Raw genomic sequence first — 21864 nt, 5'->3', positions numbered from 1 at the left:
CTACTCAGCTTAAAGACACCTTGCTTATGTGATAGGTTCTCTTGCATTCTGGCTTACAGTGGGTCTGCTGCACGGATGCAGCCTGGTAGGCTTGCATGATGCCCAAGCATCTTTTATCATCACAAGGCATGGTAATTAAGGAACAGGATCATACAAAGAAAGTCATAATGGCTAATAATTTCAAGATAGCTGGGATTTTCAAGACATTTTTGTATTTTCAAGATAGCTTTTCTTGGGCTGTGCCTGTGCTCAGCAGGACATTTAGCAGTGTGAAGGTAATACTGCCTTACCAAAGGAAATGAAGTGTATTGGGATGAGAGAGACAGCTGCAGGGGAATGGAAGAATGATAATTTCTGTGTCTAGTCTGCACTGAACAGGGAACAAACTGTTGACTGTTGTTAGGGTTTTAGTAATTAAAGAGCACAGGGTAGGATGGATAACAAAAGACTTCGTGCTTTGTTGATACAAGGGCTTGAAGAGCCTTGAGCTGATACTTGCAAGAGAGGGACATCATTAAGTAGCCAGGAAAGTACCAGGAAGCTGAGAAGAAATGGTTTTATCTGCCATGCAGACGAGAGCAGGAGATGTCTGATCCTTTCTTGACTGGAAGAAAGCAGGAAGAATCTGTTCCCCAATGCCACAGGCACCTGCAGTCTGCTTGGGACTTGGCAGGAGATCATAGAAGCATAGAATGGTAAGGATCAGAAGGGACCTTAAAGATCATCTGGTTTCAACCCCTCTGCCATGAGCAGGGACATCTTCCACTAGACCAGGTTGCTCAGAGCTCCATCCAACCTGGCCTTGAACAAGGCCAAGGAGGGGGCATCCAGAGCTTCTCTGGGCAACCTGTTCCAGTGTTTCACCACCCTCACGGTGAAGAATTTCTTCCTAATATCTAATCTAAATCTGCCCTCTTAGTTTACAGCTTTTCCCCTTGCTGAGGGGCTAGACTATGAATGCATTCATCCAGTCTTTGGCCATGCTGAATTTCTAAGGGAATCTCTGCAGGGCAGATACTTTTGCCATCCAGCCATGCTGAATATGGGTTCCTCACTGACACCGAGATCCAAGGAAGTGCCCTTTGCACCCTGCTTTCCCAGCCTCCCCAAAGGCTGGAGCCATTCTGCTTTGCCTGTGCAGCAAACGCTGCAGAGTGGCTCTCTGTCACTGAATTCCCTCCTGTCACTTTGTTCAAAAGACCTCGGTGCACTCCAGCCATTGCCTCATAGAGGTTCATCAGCCCACCCTGCTGTTTGGAGACTTTGATTCAGTGACAGCAGTATTAGATTTTAAAGGTTGTCAGTAACAATTTTTGCAGACTCCTTCAGCTTTGTAATTTTTGGGCCGTACGGCTGTGTATGTATTCTGTTTGTGCGCAAGGAAAGGCTGTGTTTAAGGATCAAAAAGCCAATAAATGCTTTAGCACACAGAGGCTATTCTTCAAAGTCAATTAACGGAGAGATACATCAGAATTCTTCTTTTGCTTTATAAAATGGTACCTGGCCAGTAGAGCCAACAAACAAGCTGGTTTTTGAACATATGAAGGTTCAAGAAGACAGCTAGCAACCTGTCTGTTGCTTGCTAGCTCCAAACATTTGAATTCACGATGCTGTAGAGATTAATGGAGATCTCTCAGATAAGTGGCTTTTCAAGCAACCCTCTAATTTTCCTAATTGTTGCTGATCAACTGATTAGTGTGTGCAGTTTTCTCTTCTCTGAATTTGGAGGAAGGACTAAAAATACATGTTCTGTAAGTGTATTCAGATAACTGCTGCAAGCCCAGGAAGCAGATTTACTAGCTGTAGGTCAGAAAAAATACCGGTTCCCTCAAGCCACTTAGCTGGGCAGAAGCTGGAAGGGGAGGGGGCTGAAGACAAAGAAAACAGAAAAATATTCTGAAACTTCCCAAACAGGACTGAGATCCAGTGAGGGTGGCAAATCAGTATGCTAGTATTCAAAGAAGAAATTGATATATAAATTGACTTGCCCCAAACAGATATCTAACAGGTTCCCCGAGTTACAAAGTAATATGTGCTTATGCTTTTGCCTTTGCAGATCATCTGTAATGTCTTTGCAGGGCTGTTACTGATACTTTCAGGATGCTAGTACACAATGATTTTAATAAATGGGTATACCAGCACTACTGTCTGTTGTTAACTTAAGTTTCATTCATATATTAGTTTTCATATGTTGCTCTGTTTTACAAATGGTGATGGCATAATGACAAAATATTCCTGGTAATTAATCCAAAATGATGACTTAGCAGGAGCATTGACAAAGTTTTTAAAAAATACAGCTTGCAAATGTTGTTCAAGTCATGTAAATACTGCCGCTGCAGAGAAAGACTGAAAAATTTCAGTCAATAGAGAAAGAACAGACAAATGACTTGACCTTTACTTTTGTGTAACGACAGGTCACATACGAGAAAATTTCAGGTGTTCAGGTCTGGCAAGAAAGCACTGCATCCTGTGAAAGTGAGCTGAAAATAGATTATTCACGCTAGAAATTAACCATGTTTTTTTAATAATAAACTAGTTCAACTGCTGGAATTTTTACTTTGGGGGCTAACTGACCTCCACCAACCACTCGGGAAGAATGCATGCCCCCACCAGTAATGCCACCAACTGCACCACAGTAACTTGCTACCCCAAAGTGACTGATTCATATACCAACCTCATCAAGAGCGAAGCTTTAGCAAATTCAAATCCTACCCTCCGGTGACTTTGGATGAATGCAGATTTCTTCATGTTTACAATAATTACTTGAAGCAACTCTTCACCTACACGCTGACCTCAGTTTTCACTGAAAGCTAATGGGCAGTTCAGCTACTCTGACCTTTGTTTTGCCTTGTGGTGAGTTTAGGATTGAAAATGCTCTCTACCTTTCCCGTTGCAGCTCAACCTCTCAGGGCTTGCCTGTAAAAATAGAAGAAACCTTGGAGTGACTATTTGAAATCTTGGAGTGACCATTTGAAATCTAACACTAATTCTTCTTTAAATTCTGCTGATTTAAAGAGCAATATGTTCCATTTTCTTGAGGAGCATATACAGTGAATTTTTGTAAAGTGTAAGAACACTATGCAGCAGGACCACAAATCTAGAGAGGTCTGTAAAACTATGAGAGCTTCTGGGAATATTGGCTTGCTAACAGAGCTCTTAAAGTTGTCAATTTGTGACTTCCCGTGTGTGAGCTCATCCTCAGTCTTTCCTGTGCTTCATTTTCTTGCACTATTAGTGATCTGCCCTTTTCGTTGCTTGAGAAGCCTTGAAGCTCATGCTGCTTGGCATTCTCAACAGACTTGGACCCAGAGATCTGCTCCTGATGGCAGCTCATGTTTTGAATTATGCATAAGACCATCACGGAGGGGCTGCACTTCATGGCTCCTTTTTGGGGGTGGTGATGTAAGGGAGTCAAAGTAATACAGTGACACTTTTCATTTTTCATGTCCTAGCTCGGTTAAGAGCAGCCCTTGAATTGTGCCATTTTTCTCTCATGTGACTGTTTAATCACCTGAGAGAGTACCAGCCAGAGTTTTGTGGTAAGATTGATTATACTCCCAACAAAGTGCTTCCTTCAGCTGAGCGCCGGGAAGTAGCCTAGTTTAGCAGCTAATGGGCTTCAGTCTGAAGGGGAAATGGTGACTGTGATTGAAATGTCACTGCAGCGCATGTCGGCACTTTGGCCTGCAAGATGAACAATACGTAGATCCTGGGGAAGATGTTCGGGTTTCAAGATGGGAGGAGATATTCCTGAGCTGGACCACACAAAGCTGTGCTACGGAGGGCATTTCACCTTCTCCTTTGGAAGTGTCAGGGAGGGCGGGTGTGGGAATATTTAGAGCTGCTAGTAGAGCAGGATGCTGCTGCAGGTGTAATGACGATTTTTTTCGCACTGTTAGCCTGCATTGCCGTAGGGCTGGTGCTGTGAGATTTGCAATATCGCTGCTGGTGTTGGCACAGCATGCTGCAGGACCAACCAGGACCCCAGTCTGCACGGAGTGATCTTCCACTAAGACCCCCCAACACACATTTTGACAGCAGCCTGCACTCATATCTATTACAAGCCTGGGAGAGAACTAAGGAAATACACTCGCCACCCCCATTTTAGAGTGTGAGTCAATAATAACAAAGTAGGTGACAGTTTACAAATGTTTTGCCTTGCTTGGGTGAATTCACAGTGTCTGAGTGCCAACAGCTCCTCTTACAGAGGCCTCTGTGATTTACCCAGTATCACAGAGGAAACCTGTGGCAGCACCAAGAACAAAAAGTCCTGCAGCCTGAGAGGCAGCTGTCCTCACTTTAAAGGGTAGCAGGTACTAATCAAAATCCTGGAAGAAAGAGGAGACAAGTCACAAATAAAGGGTAGTACGTGTGGTTGCATAAAGATACAACAAAGCAAAAATCATTCCAGAATCCTCGAATTCCAGAGGTGGCTTTTTTTAGTTTGTGATAAGAAATATGGTTACGTAGAAAGACAATACATCTTCACTGCTAAAAGACATTCCTTTCTGGCCTTTATTGCTAAAAATGGATGAAATAAATGGAAACAATATCATATCCTAACATTTGAAGTTTAGCTGTTTTTCTGTCATTGCTTCATTGAATGTAATAGACTGTTAGCTAATGTCTTCCTTCAGAAAAAAAAAATAGCACTGTTGCACTTCGCTGACATTTGACAATTGACAATTTAGCCAAAGTCTGGGGATCACATTCCCCAAAGTTGAGAGCTTTGAATGTCGAAGACTTGTTGTTCACCCTTTGGCTGAACCTCAATCAGCTGCAGGGCCTGTTTGTTTATTTATGTTTGTTTCTGGTTATGTTTTCTTGTTTTGTTTGTTTGTTTTTAATAGAGATTGATTGCTTCTTTTCAAATCTTTGCTAGTTTCAATTCTCCTGCATGAATACACAAAATCAGCTGGTCGTTTTCAACGCTGTCTGCTCCCATGGCTGTTTTTTTCACAGTCCCATACGTAGCATTGGTCCAGACCTCGGTTCCTCAGCCACTCACGGAGCCCCATTAAAGTTAGCACCCTTGACTTGCACAAAGCAAGGCTGCAGGCATGACCTTTGTACCATCACCTCCTGTGTCTCTGGCCAGGGGATTTCCCCCCAGGTGGCAGTCACCACGAAGTTCTCCTGCTTGAGCTGGGGAACTGTCATGGTTTAACCCCAGCCAGCAACTGGGACCATGCAGCCGCTCACTCACGTCTTCCTCCCCTAGTGGGATGTGGCGGAGAATGAAAAAAAAATAAATAAAGCTCATAGGTTAAGACAGAGACTGTTTAATAGAAAAGCAAAGGAAGAGATTATAATAATAATTAAAAAACATTTTAAAAATACACTAAACAACTGATGCACAATGCAGTTTCTCACCACCATTGGGTGACTGATACCCAGCCCATCCCCAAGCAGCAATCACTGCCCCCCAGCCAACTGCCCCAACTTATATAGTGAGCATGACATCATATGGTATGGAATATCCCCTTTGGCTGGTTTGGGTCAGCTGTCCTAGCTGTGTCCCCTCCCAGCTTCCCACCTACCTGGCAGGCCAGCATGAGAAGCTGAAAAGTCCGTGATTACTTAGTAATAACTAAAAACATCTGTATGTTATCAACATGTTTTTCATCCCAAATCCAAAACACGGCACTACACCAGCTACCAGGAAGAAAATTACCTCTGTCCCAGCCGAAACCAGGACAGGGAGGAAGGAGGTTATGCTCTGTCAGGTGGAGGAGTGTGGCGGTGAGGAGGAACAGGAGCTGTTAAGGGTCTGCTGCCCCATCACTGTGGTGGTGGGCAGAGTGCCAGCCCGGTGGCTGGGAGGGAGGGCAGCCCCCACAGCAGCGCTTAGGATGGTGCAGGCATCCGACAGGTACGCAGTGCAGGGATGGCTGCAGCTCACCGGGCAAAAGGGCAGACCCTTGAGGCAGCAGAAGAAGGGATGTAAGCACTCTCTGAATACCACAGGGGACTTGTAGGTCTGAGTGCAATCTCTTTGGCAAAAATCCCCCTCATTGCTGGTCAGCCCTGTCCAAAAAGATATTTTAGCTTTGTCCTTCACTCTTGTCATTACTGTAATAAATTGAGGATAATTGGTTGGCTTGAAACAGCTCTGCCTTCTGCTGTGTAGGTGGGGAAATGATGCCAGGAACAATCCTTTCTTCTCCTGCCAGTTTGCTTTTCTCTGCAGCAGGGATACTATACATACCAGTTGTGTATAGCTGCTGCTGTTAGCAAAAAACAGCCTAAGCACTGCCTCAGCTGGAAATGCAAGATTGATTACATTAGATGTGCTTTCTTCCCAGTGTCCTGCATGAAATCAGCTCCTGAATAGGTTAATGCCATTGCTTCAGAGTGGAAAATGCCAGTGTTAATACAGGGTTTGTTACGCATAGATGACTTGGTACAGAGCACAAATGCATGGCATTGGGTCACTGCCAAGCTTCTATCTGAGGAGGGAGGTCAAATGAAGGTTTGCATCTGATGATGTCTCCTATACCAAACTCAGCACATGACCCGTTGCTGGAACACTCCAGGGAGCTGTATCCTCTTTACATCTGAGTTCAGCTCTGCTGTGATGCCATTTACAGAAGACTCAAACATGTTTTCAGCCACAGCCCAAATTATTCTGCTGCTTCATGGTGAGGGCAGGACACCATGACAGCACTTTAAAATGAAACAAGTCTTCTGGAAAGTTTCTAGTTTGAAACTGCAGGGAAATTACTGGAAGCAGAGCGCGTGATGCCTACTGCAGGGGCAAGAACCTCTGCGTGGTCCTTGTGCACTGCAAGAGGGAGGGATCCTGCCTCTTTTTTGGGACAACACACAATCTCCAAAAGGTAACAGCCCTTAGAGGGGTGTCCAGGCCCTCTGCTCTACTGACCCAGCATCAGTAATAGTGGAAAGGTTAAGTGATTGTTTGGCTTGGCTCTAGAGCTGGGAGGTAAGTCCTGCTTTGCCCTTGCTCTGTGATGCTGTTTTCCAGTAGTCCATTGGGCAGAGAGGAAACTGGCCTTACCAGCCATATGAAGCCAGCATACTGCCCAGGTGAGACTGTGGTTCTTGGCTCTCGGGGTGGATGTGTGAATGAATGGACAAATGTCTTTTCCATCTGCCTTGTCTCCAAGACCCCAGCCTTAGAGTTCATTTTCTGAGTGTTCCTGTATGATCAGTGTAGCCTCCCACTTACAAACGCCATGGCTGGCATGGGTCTGCTCACAGCCACAATGGAGGTTTGCACAGAGCTGGAGTGAAACGTATAGTTCAGAGGGATGTCCCAAGAGGGAGCGAGTGCCACTGATCTGTGACCTCTCCTTAAGGAGTGCTTCACAGAGCCTCACATCATGCTCCCATGTCCCCAGACCCCGTGTGCTGCACAGCATCTCATTTATGGCACCCCTTTGCTGTTAACCCATCTTCCAGAGCAGACATTGATAGAGAAGAATGGTGGATTCACCCACTAACCTGGAGACGCTTGAAAGGCAAATGACATGCTGCCCCTTGGCTGGAGACTGGTGCTAAGGTACAGGTACAGGGCTGTACACTTGGTTACCTGTCGTTCAGGACCTCAGGCTGTGAAGAGGTCCTAATCCTTCTTCAGAGTCTGACCATGCCAACATAGTTAAATTCTCTGGGTCAAGATGTGCTAGTTCTGTACATTTGTAAAATGTTTTCTTAGCTTTTGCACCTTCTCAGGTCACAACCTATATCCATCTTGCACCCCAAGTACTTTTCAGTAAGTGCAAGAGGAGTAGTCGACTGTGAGGCAGGGAAACAGCAGCTCTGAGACTTTTCAGTATCTTCTGTTACTGGGCAAGGTTGCATATTTTGTGGAGTGCTGTGGTCTGCAAGGCATGAGACAAAATGCTGCACACGTCTTAGACACCAAACAATAAAGAACCATTTGGGTCTCAAACCACCATCAGCCAAAGTGATGCTCTGCCACGTGGCACACCTGTTTTGTGTTCAGATCAGGCAGAAAGGAGACACACTTTAGGCTATTTTAACATTTTGGATGAATTGGTGGGTGTGGCAGTGGGCTGATTTGTCATGAGAGTCAAAATTACGAAGGAGGAAACATACCGATTTTTTCGTAGCTGTTTCTGCAGTAGAGTGCATGTGTGAGTTAGCGCCTGTTTAATGAAGCTGTAGTATTAGGCCTGACTGCTAAGCTTTTACCAAATGCTCTGCAACATCCAAGCACCAGTTTTCATTTACTTTGTTGGGATGATCTCTGGGGCTGGTGTGGACTTTTGCAAGTATTAAATCTTAGTATCTGGAAGATAATTGAGAAACATGGATTCAGGATGTTGAGGGTGGTGGCCTTATATGGTATGGCCCTGTTCTTTCACTCTTCCTTGGAGATTTGACAACACAAAATCAAAACCATCTGTGGTAAACAAGGTTTATTGTCCTATTGCTGTCACTGATATTCATGATTAACTGTCTCTCAGCTACCCTCATCTACTTTGTATTCCGAAGGCACTTTTTTTTTTAAGAGGTCTCTTACATCCTGAAACATTTCAGCAGTACATTATTTCCCAGTTGCAATGCCTTATGTCACACCCTGGTTATCTGACACTTCTAGAGAATGACAGGGATGCTAAAGGCTCTTTATCTATTGCCTTGGGACACGGCTAAGACCTCCTTTCACTTAAAGATTCAAGGTCTGTATGGGGGAAAGGGGAAAATTGCCATTGCTTCTCACTAGGCTAATACTACTATATCGTTACGGAGATTAAATAGAATAATCTTGAATGCTGTTAGTGTATTAGCATTGTCTGATTCCAACTAAGAGGTGGTGGAACAATATTTCCAGGGGACCATCTATTATTCATCTCTCTTTCTTCCGCTAAATGAAAGACCATAGACACGGAGTGTAACTAGTTTTACTTTTGCTTCAAAAGAAATGTCATGCTGTTTCATCTTTCGTGGTGCAATTCAGTCAGGTTCTTTTGGAGAACTACTTAACAATCTGTTCTTGCCATGGCGGGGAAGGCCATCATCTATTCTAACCAAAAAGGGCTCTTCAGGACTATAAGACATTAACAGAGAACAAGCTACAAGTTTTCATGAATCTCCAGAGACTGATAGAGAGTTCTCTAGTAAATGAGGATTCTCATAGAGCCTCCCACTCACCTTCCCAGTGTGTTACCAATTTTAGGGAAAAATCAACAATTTGGCAGGGGCCAAAGCCATACCATTTCTCTCAAAATGACAGTTACAGCAGACCTTTCTTAGTAATGTTTTACTCGGTTCCTCACACAGATCTGCTCAGTTCCATAATTGCCTGTCATAAAATGCATTTTTCTGCATAACTTGTGCTTTGTCATTACTGCAGTGCAGGGTCTCGCTGATGCTAGCGAACAGAGCTCCTGCAAGCTCAGGAGCATGCAGCAACAGGGAGTCATGCTAAAATCGCATCAGGGCCTGCATTGTCGCAAAAGGATGTTACATTGTGCAATAGTTGACCAGGGTAGGACTCTTCCAAGCCGTATACTGACCGAGCTACTTAGGTACCACAAATGGTATATGTGCTCCCACGAGGGCTGAAATTGACCTGAATGGGGGTACAGAACTAATTAGCCCACTTCACGAGCGCAACTGTGCAACAATACATTGCCCTGTGCAACATGGGCAACAGCATCTGTTTTCTCAGGGCTGGCATGGCAGCATCTCTCCACGTTCTCCCTTTTGGCATCATGGATAAGGCCAACTAGTTGCAGCATGTTTCCCAGGCATTTCCAATGTGTGCCACGTCGTACTCTCTGCCTGGCTGGCTGGGAGAGAAATAACACTCAAATCCCATCGCTGCCTGCTGGATAAGCTAGAATAGATGTAGCAGCCTCTGCTGTAGCTTATGACCAGTGGGGATCAGCAGGAAACAAGAGGGTTAAATTGCACCTACATCCTGGCGTAGGATAATCTCCTTCCCAGTGTTGTGATTGGTGAATGCAGGCTGTACCAAAGTGCTGAAGGGCACTGCTGAAGGTGAGATTCAGCCTTTGGGACTTGGACATTGCACCCTCCTGAGTGAGGCAGCTCCTTCCTCTGCTCTGACCCTAGCTGTGCTCTCCTTGAAGACTACAAAAAGACAGACCTCTGCAGGAGCAGAACTGGAAATGATGCACATAGATGTGGCTCCTTTGAGCTTCTGTTGTAGGTCAGCATAACATTTCAGATCCTGTTAATAGCTTGCTAATGCGTGTTTATTATTACCAGCATTATGAGATATGTCTTGAGGTCTGCTATGCCAACGAATTGAAATACGAGCCAGAGCGCTTCCTTTCAGGTGTCATACTACACAGAGCCAAGGCAGACAAAGGGCTGAAGGGGAAAGCCGTGTGACTGAGCTCATGCTGCGAGTCAAAAGCAGCAGGACAAGGGGCTGAATCTAAGGCTCCCAGGTCAGGTCTTCTTTGCTGACACTACCTTTTCGCAGCTCCTGCTACTGGAGTGGCAGTGATTTACCAAAGCCATTGCTTACACAGCCAGAGCTGGTCACCTCCCATACATGCTCAAACAGCCCCTGCCTTTGAATAGCACATTGGGAGGCTGAGATTTGACAGACAACCAGCTCTGGGAGGACCTGATACTGGGACAGACATACCTCATCCAGACGCTGCCAAGTACCATGATCTGAAATCAACTCTGCTGGTTCAAATTTGTTCCAAAAGTGATTGTACAGGCAGGATTTTGTGCCGTCCAGGTACTGCCTGCCCTTCTACAGTTGGCAGAAGACCACTAAATAACAAGTCATGAGTAAAACAGGTATTTGTACATCTTGTTGTGGTGCTGGAAATTAAGGAATTCAGTGCAAACTCTTAAGGGAAAGCCTAAAGAGCAGTAGTTGTCACATAGCAGCTCTGAAAAGGCTCGGCTTTGCTTTGGACTGAAGGGCAAGAGACGGATTTAGAGGTGCAGGGCAGAAAGCCATAGGTTTGAGCCTCAGCAGAAGCAGTGCGCGCTGACCCCAGTGCCTGGCCAACAACAAACCGCTACCCAAGCACGCTGGACATCCCTTACACAGCCCAGCTACGGGCTGAGTTTGTGACTGCCTCTTAGGGGCACGTGCGAAGAGAGAGCAGAAGGCTGTCCCATGGCTGCAACAGCCCGGCTCAGTCTGCGGTGCCTGCTGGTTCAGGCTCTAATTGTACGCAAAACCCCTACAAAAACAAAGGCGCAGCTGCTGGCACATTTTGTGTGGCAGCCCTTAGATAATGCTGTGTAATGTGAGAACTGCTCTGCGCCAAGACCGCTGTGTCCGTCCTTCCACCTGCCTCCCTCCCCACCACCAAATGCATCCCCAAGCTCTAAACCTGTGCCCCCTCCCCCCGCCCCAGATAAGGAACACATCAGAGCAGATTTTGCATGAGTGAAGAGGAGCAAAATCCCTAACGGCGCGGGCTTCGGTCTGCTTCGCATTACCCACCTTGAAATGGTCAGGATTATAGCTATCTTCTTCTTTCATTATGCGAGTTCACATATTGCACATACTCCAGAACTGCAGCTACACCTGCAGAGGAATATAGCAAATTAACCTCTTTATACTCAGGTGTGACATCCCCTTCCTTGGGACAAATTCATACCCAACTCTCCTACGTATACACACACACACACACAGAGCAGTGAAAGGCATTGACAGAACAGCACTGAGGCTGACATTAAAAGCTATGGCAGATATGTGCTCACCTATTGCTGGTGGATGTTCATTCTGTGGCAAATTGCTGGGACCCACTGGTAGTGGATGAATTTGTAGATATCACCCTATGCAGAAAGAATCGTGTGTGGCCAACACATGGCAAACATATTCTCTCGCCTCTCTCTTTTTCCCTCTAAAAGCTGCATGAGAGGAAGGCAAGGACAGAATAATGGATGTATTTTACTGCGGGGCGGGGGGGGGGGGGGGAAGGGGGGCATGGAGTTAGACCCTTCTAGCAAATCTCTCTAGGTGTTAACCACCTTACTTAGGTATTTAAAACCCTCTGAAAATCTGCCCATGCATTAACAAAAGGTTGCATTGCCCCTGAAAAACAAACTCTGCAGGTGCAGCCTTGGTCCACCACTTCCCATTAAACCTCTGCTTGTTCAGGGAGAGTAGCAAGCAAGTCAAAAATGATATCCAGCATTGCTTTCCACTGCCTTCTTGCCTGCAGGAGGGAGGTGATAATGGCCATGGCTCTTGCTGCAGTAGCACATTTTCCCCACAGCATCTGTTCAGCCATTATTTACCAGGATGGCAACGAAAGCTACTGCTTTTGTGAATTCAGCCAGTGTAGATTGTATGAGCTTGGTGTGAGGTGTCAGTTGGATCGTCAGGGCCAGCTATTGTCAAAAAATACTAACGACTATTTACTAAAAATCTGCAAACATCAATTACAATAGCTGTTCGTTGGAGATACCTGCTTTGCAATAAAAAGCACCTCAGAAACATAGACAGTCAGATAAATTGTCTTAGAAGTCATTTATAGCCAAGTAATGCATGCCAGCAATGCAGCACTTAAAAGATAAGCCATGGAGAATGGCTTGTAAAATCCATCCAAATACAGACACTGACTGTTCTGCAGAGGCCAACACTTAGACTATTACCACGAGGCTCTTAGTACCCAAAGCTTTCTTGACAAAGTCAGCCCTGATACTATTTGAAAATCTGTACTTCTTTCCTCTGCAATTTTACTTTCCCATAAATTTTTAATTGTGATGATTGAAAAATAAGCTTTAAAATCTGGGCAGCTAAAGTGAAGAAATACAGAGACCAAAAATTAATGTGTCATTTTAATATTTTCATTTTCATGCCAATTTCATGATTTTTGAACACTTAGGATTGGCAAGACAAACCATATAACCTTTTATTGAGAACACAGGCTTCAAATTTTGGCATCTTCAGGAATCTGGATTTTATTAGAACTTGTTTTTTTTTTTTTAGTTACAGTAAGACATATTTTAATTCATTTTATTTTATGGCAAGCTCTTCTGGCCAGATTTCTGGATGACTTTTTCTTTAGATAACTGTCCTTGTTCTACAAAGTCTGTAGTTTGGCTGAATGAAATGTAAACGGGCCTATACATGTTATTGACAGAAGATCTGGATGATGTTACGAATGCCTAAAAACCTCTAGAATGTTTCAGAAACACATAGGGTAATTTTTGAAACTTTCTGGAACTACTCCACTAATAGTCTTTTCCCACAGGAAACGACTATTCTATCCCCAGCAATAAACATCCGGCATCCTCCAAATGACTCTAAGCTGATGAATTGTGAATATTGCTTTCCCCTCATCCACACACCAAATTTCACGTGCTCATACGCACATGTACAGACACACACTGTCATCCAAATGCAGAAAGTTTTGCCAAACACAGTGTCAGGATCTTTTTCTCCCCTCGCTAATTCCTCTGCCATCTCAAAAGCTGCATGTCCTGTGTTGCACAGAAGGTCATATTCATGAAATATAACAACCCTCCCTCTGCTGAGTCTGTAAAGTAGATCTGAGCCAACCAAATGGTTTTATCAGCTGCCCCAAGCAGACTGGTAATTTTTGCTAAAAACTGAGCCATACTTTCATTATAAGCACACGCTAAAATCTAAACTCCTTTTGATCTCTTTTGTAGTGTTAGTGCTCTTAATGTAAGAGTTTAAAGGTTAATGAGGGCAATTGGCTCAAGGCTCATTTAATTAATATCCTTCTACCAGAAGAAGCATGGAGCAGGTTGTCTGTCTGAACAACCTTCTTTGAAAATCAAAAGGGGTGGCCTGCTGTAGGGCTAGTCTCTCCCGTGCACTAAGCTGCATTTGAATTTGAACTGTGAAAGGGTAAATCCAAAAAGCATGTGTCTGACATTGCTAGGGAAACTCCATATCCTGGCAAAATCAGAGTTTGGCTCGCAATGATCTGTTGCAGCAGTAGCATTACATTGTTACACGACTAAAGGCAGAGTGATGGTCTGAAGTTTAAATGCATAGAATTTCTGTTGCCCAGTTAGAGCATTTCTGATCTTGGAGTTGCTCGCTCCTTTATGTTCATATGTTCATATGCTCATGTTTAGGGCGATTGTTGCTGTCCTCTGGACTCTCCCTGGTTTGTCCATATCCTCCTTGAAAGGGAAGTCTCGAGTCTTGGAGGGGAGGCTGACCGATGCAGCGCAGCGTGGGATGTGCCTGTTGTGTGCCTTTGTTGTTTCCCACCATTTGTGATCTGCTACGACCCAGATATACTTTCCTAGAGTCCTGCATCCCCACCTGTGTGTATGTAGTTGGTTCATTCTAGATGTTTGTTCCCACTGAGCAGCATCTCTCTCTTGTTTTCCAAAATCCTTTTTTGTGAAGAGACTGCCTGCTATGCATTCATACTCACAAGACCATAACCAAACTTCTCAACCTTTACAGTTTTGCCAGCGTGTGACACAGGCCGTAGCAATGTGTGACAAATGACAGAAATATGGAACACTTGTGCCCCATTGCGTAGCATGCTGTAATTGACAGAGTATAATTGTTTATAACCATAAAAACTGTTTACAGAGTGCTTTTTCAGAGAGCATGAGTCACATAAGCCGGTTTGTGTCACTCGTTTGTTTATATGTGATTTGAAAAATAGGTTCTGTGGCCAAGCTATCTGTGGCTGTGGCCAAATTATCTGATGCCAAGGCAGAGGATCTCAGCTGGGAATCTTCATTGGTACCTGCAAGAGTGAGATGGTGGCCAAGAGACACCATACCACTGACCTAGCTCCTATGTGTGTCCTCTTCTGTAACTCTGCAGGTGCTCCTGCCCCTCCCAACAGAAGCTGGACTAGGTGTAACCATTTCTAAATACGCTACGATCTTCTAGAGCCTCTCCCTCGTGCACTCGGGGCTCAAGCATCAGGACTTCTCTCTTCCCTGTTCAGTTCCTGCCGGCGGCATGTCAGAAGGCACAGTGTTTTGGAAAGGTCAGGCCCCAGCTGTCAGAAAAATGAGTGAAATGAGATTAGTGGCCATGTCTGAGAATGTCCTCGCTTGCTCACTCTGCACTGGAAGCATGTGGCAGAGCCAGGGATAAAGCTCAAGGCCCCTTCCGGCACAGCACAAAACCTTAATTGTAGAACCACATCCTCCATCCGTACTGGTTCTTCAGCGGTGGCTACAGAGTTAGCTGGTAAAAAGCAGAACAGTGCCAGAAGGCAAGGCATGCATCCTGTGACAGGGATAGAGTCAGCAAGGCATCTCAGACCCAGGGGGACAAGAGGCCACTGGCATGGCTGGCCTGGGAGCTGTGCCGTTATAAATGTGGTGGTGGAGTCTGGGAGCCCCACAAAAGGGAATCTTTCACCCTCCCCCGCCGCACCAACACAAATCCAGTGAATGCATCGGGAGGATAATAGTACCAGTTTTATAGCAGCTTTAACCCAGCTCACATTTAAATGTGCAATCTCACACCCATTTTAAAAACTTGCCACATTTAAGATTTGCAATTAAAATGAGAGCGCCTTGGTGAACATTGCTCTTCATGCGATGCTGCAGAGAAGCAATGGGTTTTTTTTGTGTAGCTTTTAGAAAGCTGTTACCACAGTGCCCTCATTCCATAAATGTATTGATTATGAGAATAAACTAGCAATGAGAACTAACTCAAAGTCACCAGAAAGGGAAGTGTAAGAAGCTTTTGAAGAAGTGCACAGATGTCTGGTTTGTTACCTGGAAATCCCTTGCTGTATTTGCTCTTGTAATTCTCAGTTGCACCAACCTCAAGAATCAAACATTATAATGGGATTGGGCCCTGAATGGGGAAGAACAGATAGCTTAGACTGACTCAGCAATATTTGACATCTGCCTTCCTTCCCAAATTTATCATGGGAGTTGTGATTTATCATGGCTAGACATGCACGGGTTGTCGAGGAGGGGTTCTGACCTAGGCTTCAGCAGGAGCAGTCTGGGCACAAAAACACATCACTGAAAGTCTGTCTCTGCTCCACATCCCTGCCCCAAAAAAAGGAGGAAAAGCATGTTTTAGTCCTTCAGAAACCAAATAAATTTGCACAAAGACATCTCAAGTGTGGAGAGCTGCAGCGGCTCCTACATAATCTCTGCAGCAAAAAGTAAAAAACTCTAATAAAAAATCAGGTTCTGAAAAAGCTGCTCTATTCCGCAGTTACCACTAGATCTGCACAGCAACAATCACTATAGACTGCTTTGCATTTATTGCAGTTATTTTAATGAAATGCTTAAATATGTAGGAAAGCGTAAAGTGCCATGACCACGCTGCTCAAGATTTTTTGTTATCATTGGCAATTAATGATGAGCACTAAATTAGAAAGCTTTTTCAGTTTGTTGGCAAAGTTATTTGAAAATGTATTGCATAGTAACTGTTCTCAGGACAATGTTCTGTCAAGAAGATCCTGTCATTCAGGCAAATATTTGATAACTTTTCAGAGCCTGAAAATTTTCAGGACATAGCTACTTATTTCACAGCGAGGGCACAAGAAATAAAAGAAAACATTCTCATTAGTGTTCAGTGTTGCAATATCATTAAGACAACTTATTATTTCAGGGAAAAGCTTTACTAATTCAGCTGCACTCAATGTTTTGGTCTTGCCTTCACAGTATCTGTTTGTTATACGCTTGTATGAAAGTGGAAGTAAAGGAGTCCTAGGAGATTAGCTGATGAGTTTGAATACTTTGTTGCACAAGAAATTAGTTGGTTTTACTTGAGAGCTAGATATTATATTAAAAAAACAAAGGAAAAAAGCACAAAACCTGGCAGCTCCTGTAATTAGCTGCCCCCTTTTTGGAAGGCAGCATGTCTTCCCTCCTCTATACACTGAGGGGACTGACTCTTCCAGTCAAAGTCTATACAGTGCTGGACCCACACGGACTGCAGTAGGGTGGAGGAGCTAAAGGGGCCCTTTCCATCAGCCCACATTGCCCATGTGCATGTGATTAGTGAAGCAGCTCTTCCAGTGTGGTCTCACCAGGAGGATCTCCATCATAGCTTTGTCATATTGCAGGTAACAGTAATAACTGCAGATACCCGGGGGCTGGAAATTCCCAAATTCATAGCCAAGCCTTCACACAGGATTGCTTCCAAGTCCTCTTGCCAGCATGGTTTTAGCAAGGCCTGAGCTCTTGTGGTGCGTGGTGGCTACTGCTGCAAAGAAAGAGTCGGTCTGAGGTACATTTCTGGATGTGCAAATGGGGGCCAGCTTCTCGGGAACAGGAACCACAGCTACATTAGTTGCTGTGGGTAACAGCAGCCACAGCAAGGGAGCTTGCCCCTGAGCCTGGCAAAATAATGGTGAAAAGCATGCTGTGCACTTTTTGCTGGCGGATGGGTTGGCAATGTTTCAGGTTTTGCCTTCCAGAATCAGTCATAGACATTCCCTTCACCTACACATACTGATGTTGCCCTGCCATGTTAACAAGATCTGATTGGTGAAAGCAGTGGATGTAGATAGTAGAGTACTTGGGCTGATGAAAGAGTTTTCTGTTTGCTGGAAAGAAGAAAGGAGAGTGTCTAGCTGAGGAGGTGTTTAGGCCCTTCAAGGCAAACCATTACTTTATTCTTTTCAACACTAGCCAGATATACTGGGCACTGTTAAGCATCTTTTGGTCCTTGAGGACACCTCTGATCACATGCTATTAAAGTCCAGCTGAAGGCAAGATGTGAGGCAGTTTCACTCACAACAGAGAGATTTTCTAATTACTGTGGAAATGCTGCTTTCCTCGCCCCATCCCGTTGTGTACCCTTCACCAGTACAGCCTGCTACTGTGAGTCATCTGCCTGGGGCTTAATGAAGTTAGTCTGCAGTGTCAAAAGCAATTAAAGTGCTTTTGCAGAGCAGCTCTACACAGTCACCTTTAGCGTGTCCTCTGCGAAGTCCTGTGCTGCAATGGCAAAGACTCCCCTGCAGTTTTGGGGAACACTTATGCTGGCTTTACATGTGAGAAGAATAAACCAGGATTGCTCTTGTCCTCAGTGTAGCATCACTCAGCAGGTTGGCCTGCCCTGGATTCAAGAGTGTGGCTCCTGGAGTTGTGTGGTGGGGAATGAAACTCAGAGGAGGGTTGAGAAAGGAGGGTACAGGCAGTCCCTGTGAATATAAGCCATAAGAAGACACAGATGTGCTGTTGGGTTGCTGAGTTGTTTCAGTTGAGTGCCAGAAGGAATCCCCATCCGCTCCAGTCTTTCCCTGCACTGGGCACCAACAGCTCAACAGTGAACATAATCCCTCGCAGTACACGGGACACAGATTTATTCCCACTTGAAGTGACAAGGGGCTTGATATCAGGTCTTTTACACGCTGGGTAAGCACACCAGCCTTCCCTTGTTCCAAAGGCTGCTACCCCAAGCCACATTCCCACCGAAGGCTTTGTAGAAATGCAGACATTTCTGCAGAAATGCTCTGGTTGCGACAAGTCAGTGCTTCCTGAAAGACTTTTCACTGCAAAGAATACCCCACTTCAGCTCTCATTCATGCTAATCTGCACCCTCAGGGATTTTCCAGCTGAGCAGATGACACTGACAGCTGGCTGGATATGCACAGTTGTGTCTCACTCTCCCTCAGGCCTGTGACTTGTTGGTGTCTAGCTCTTCCTGATGCTGGGGCTGGCCCTCCTTCCCCACACAGGGCCTTCAAGCCAAAACTGAAGTTCAGGAGGAACAAGCTCTGCACACAGTTGGAGGAACTGACCATGCGATGGGCAGAGCGGAGTGCCAAATGCGTGGGAAAGCCAGGGCAGAAGGCACGCAGAGGAGAGTGGAAGAAACAAAGGCGCTCCAGAGATTTACAGGGAGAAATAAGGGTGGCTGCAGACACAGGGAAAGTGATACGTGAAGCAGTAGCAGGACTTGAGAGGAAGGCATAAGAAGTACAGCAGTTCTTAACAGCTCTTGTTCTGAAAAAGAGAAGTGTGGCAGAAAGGAGGGTGCAGCTTGCTTTGTAGCTGTGGCGGCATCAGAGATCTCCCACCTCTTCGTGCTCATGCCTCCCTAGCACATCTGCCTGACCCCATACTGGGAATGGATGGGATCCCAGTTCCCTTGTTCTCCATGATTGGAGTTTTGTTTCTTTAGTTTTTAAGCTTTGTTCCTGGTTATCTCATTCAAGCAAAGCAATATAGACATATATTTTTCATCTTCCTTTGCGCCTCATCTCAAGGCTTGTGGTTTTATGCAGACGACTCTGTGTAATGTTTCCTGGCAGTGGATGGAAACAAGACCCACAAGCAAGGATGTGTGTGTGTGTGTGTGGTCTCAGGAGGTGCATGTGAATACTTGGGAAATGTCCTGGACCGAAACCATGCAGAAAGGAGATCGTTTTAGAAATAATCGGCCTGCTCTGCCCCTAGCACGCAGTCTGGCAGGAACTGCTCTTGGACTGTTCTGCAGTGCGTTTCTTTCCATTACAAGGCTAGGACGATGGTGTGAGTGAGCTAACCGAGCCACAGTCATTCAGAAAGAATCAGGTCCTGTTTATCGCTTCAGTACGGTGCTGAGCTGGTAGTTTCCTCCTCTCTCGAGTTTTTCAGGCTGCTACCTGTGGACATCAGTGCTGGTGGTGTCACCATTAGTAAGAGCATCAGCGAGCTCTGTGCTCAGCATATCTGCCTTGAAACTGGTCTGGGTACCAGCACATGAACACTTGGTACAGCGGTTTGCTCCTCACTGTATCTCTTCATCCCTCGTTTCTCCTTCCAGACGTATGTGCCTGCCCCTGTGAGGCTGCAGGCAGCAGGGATCATTTGTGGCCTGTGGAGCAGTAGCGTAGGAGGTGCCACGGTGGGTGGCTCCACATCCCAAAAGAAACGTAGCAGTGACAGGGCTAAGCACCAAACCAGAGGTGCAATGTGATCCCAGCCTGCCTCTGTCGTCTTAGGGGTGCAGCGTGGAGCCTGAGCAGTGTGTTGCAAGGCTTTCAGCTGCTCTGCCAGGGGCTATTCCTGATCCCTGCTGCCCACCAGATCTGTGATGGAGAGACTCAGAAGCTTTGCTGCAAGGTGCCTGTTTTAGGAAGGGGTTAGTATTCTTCACCATAGCTGGCACAGGCTTCTTTCCTAGAAATCAAGGGCAAAAGGCAAGCAGCAAAGCTCTCATGAAATAAGCTAATAAACTGTAATGCCACACAGACAAACCCACATTTTCTTGCACTTCCCTCCCTTGGGCAGAGTCTGTGGCACTGTACTTTGAAAAATAGTGATTTACTGTGCAATGTGAAGGAAGAAATGTTGCATGAATATTAACAGACCCAGCAAGTTAAAAACAGCTTAGTCATGAGTGAGACAATAGCCTTTGTAACACCCCATCAGCTGTCTGATGTCCTCTTCCTGGTGTACAAACCCGCTGCTTCTATGGCACTTCTTTTGGGGTTATCTTTGGTTTTAGGGTGTTGGATTTTCAGATGAAAACCAATCCATGGCAGAAATACCTACCCCAGACATGAGGAATGCCATGTGGACATTTCCAATGGCAGCTGTCTGAAGTGGGGAGGAAGGTGGCAGGTGGTACCCTCTGGGTGCACACAACGCCTGTTGTGAGACCTGCAAAATAAAATGAGAGAAAATCTCCATTTATGCACAGCCTACAGCAGCAAGTAAACAGGCAGCAGCACAGCAAATAGCACTGGCACCACGGGCAGCTTGCTTTCGGTCAGTAGCATCTCCAGTCTGTAATCTGTAGGATGTCTCTCAGCATATCAGTTTCTGCTGGCTCACCATGCAGAAGTGGAGAAGCTGGCTTCTCAGGAGGTGGTGGGGTGCAGCAATCTCGTTTGAAATGCTTTGAGCATTGTGGTGTAACCTTCCTCTGCTGAGGGGCTACAGCAGCTATTCTAACACCCCCAGTTTCTGCTCCCCTTCAGCCATTAGGTACCTCCGATCACTTACTGAGTGTGGGACACTGCTGCATGTTGCTCCTTAAAAGACTGCTCCGTCTCTGGAGCTCTTGCATGTTTCTTGCAAGCCAAGAATAGGACAATTATTTGTAGTTTTTTTAGATGACACAACATGTGAATTAGCCTTGGAAAACTGCTACACTGTCCACAAGTTTTCAGAGTGTTAGTACAGAGGCAAAAAGAGGTTGTAAATTAGCTTGAGAGGAGCATGATCTAGTGATCAAACATTCACTGAAATTCAGAGATAAATGACTGGGGAGACTCCAAACTGTTGCACGTTTTCAGTTCTCCATCAATACAGCAAGAACAACTTTTGTCTTCTGGGGTCTGCCTGTTCCCAAATCACGGGGAGGGTGTAGCCTTGTATATTTTGAGAGCAGAGCTGGAGCAGGTCAGGAAGTTACTGCCTCTGGCTGTTCTTTACTCACAGTTTTCTGGAGTCACAGCTGAGCTACGCTTTTCAGGGTACGGCACAATTTGGAGTAACACTATATAGATAAACACTAAAAAAACAGTTCTGATTTAGAGGCTATGTTTAAGGCTGTTAAAATAACAGCTCTGCAGAGCTGAACGTTTCTGAGCAGTAGCCATGTAGAGTCCTATTATCTGTAGTTGTTTGGAATGCTTGAGTTCGCCTGATTTTGTTTGGAAGTGCAACACTATCCATTTTTGCACTGGTTTGTTGATCTTTTCATTGCTTTGTGGCACCTCAGACCATTTGAGATGTGTCTTTGCATATGACATGCCATAAAGCAAAGCAGAATGAAAATTTATTGTGCCTGTGCCTGTATGTCAACACTTTAATCACTGGGCACTGCTGAGGCCTTTAGCAGGATCCCTTCACTTAGCAGATTGCATGCTGCTTCTGTCATTCCTGGCTCTAGAAATGCCTGTGAGGGCTATGTCACTCTTGTTAACCCCTCTTGTTCCATGATCTCATTTTGATTTAGGATACCGTGAGGCACATGCTCTTCCAAAGTCATTATGGTAATAAAATAGTGTC

At 45.3% G+C, this 21864-nt stretch overlaps 1 protein-coding gene across 13 annotated transcripts in view; it reads left to right on the top strand.

The window, feature by feature from the left end:
* The window catches only part of NRG1 (neuregulin 1), a 498771-nt gene that overhangs the window by 400191 nt on the left and 76716 nt on the right, over window positions 1-21864 (top strand). The gene's annotated exons all lie outside the window — the stretch shown is intronic.

The sequence above is a fragment of the Opisthocomus hoazin genome, chromosome Z (assembly GCF_030867145.1).
Source record: "Opisthocomus hoazin isolate bOpiHoa1 chromosome Z, bOpiHoa1.hap1, whole genome shotgun sequence".
NCBI classification, from domain to species: Eukaryota; Metazoa; Chordata; class Aves; order Opisthocomiformes; family Opisthocomidae; genus Opisthocomus; species Opisthocomus hoazin.
The sequence above is the reverse complement of the archived record's forward strand: the minus strand, read 5'-3'. Positions and strand labels throughout refer to the sequence as shown.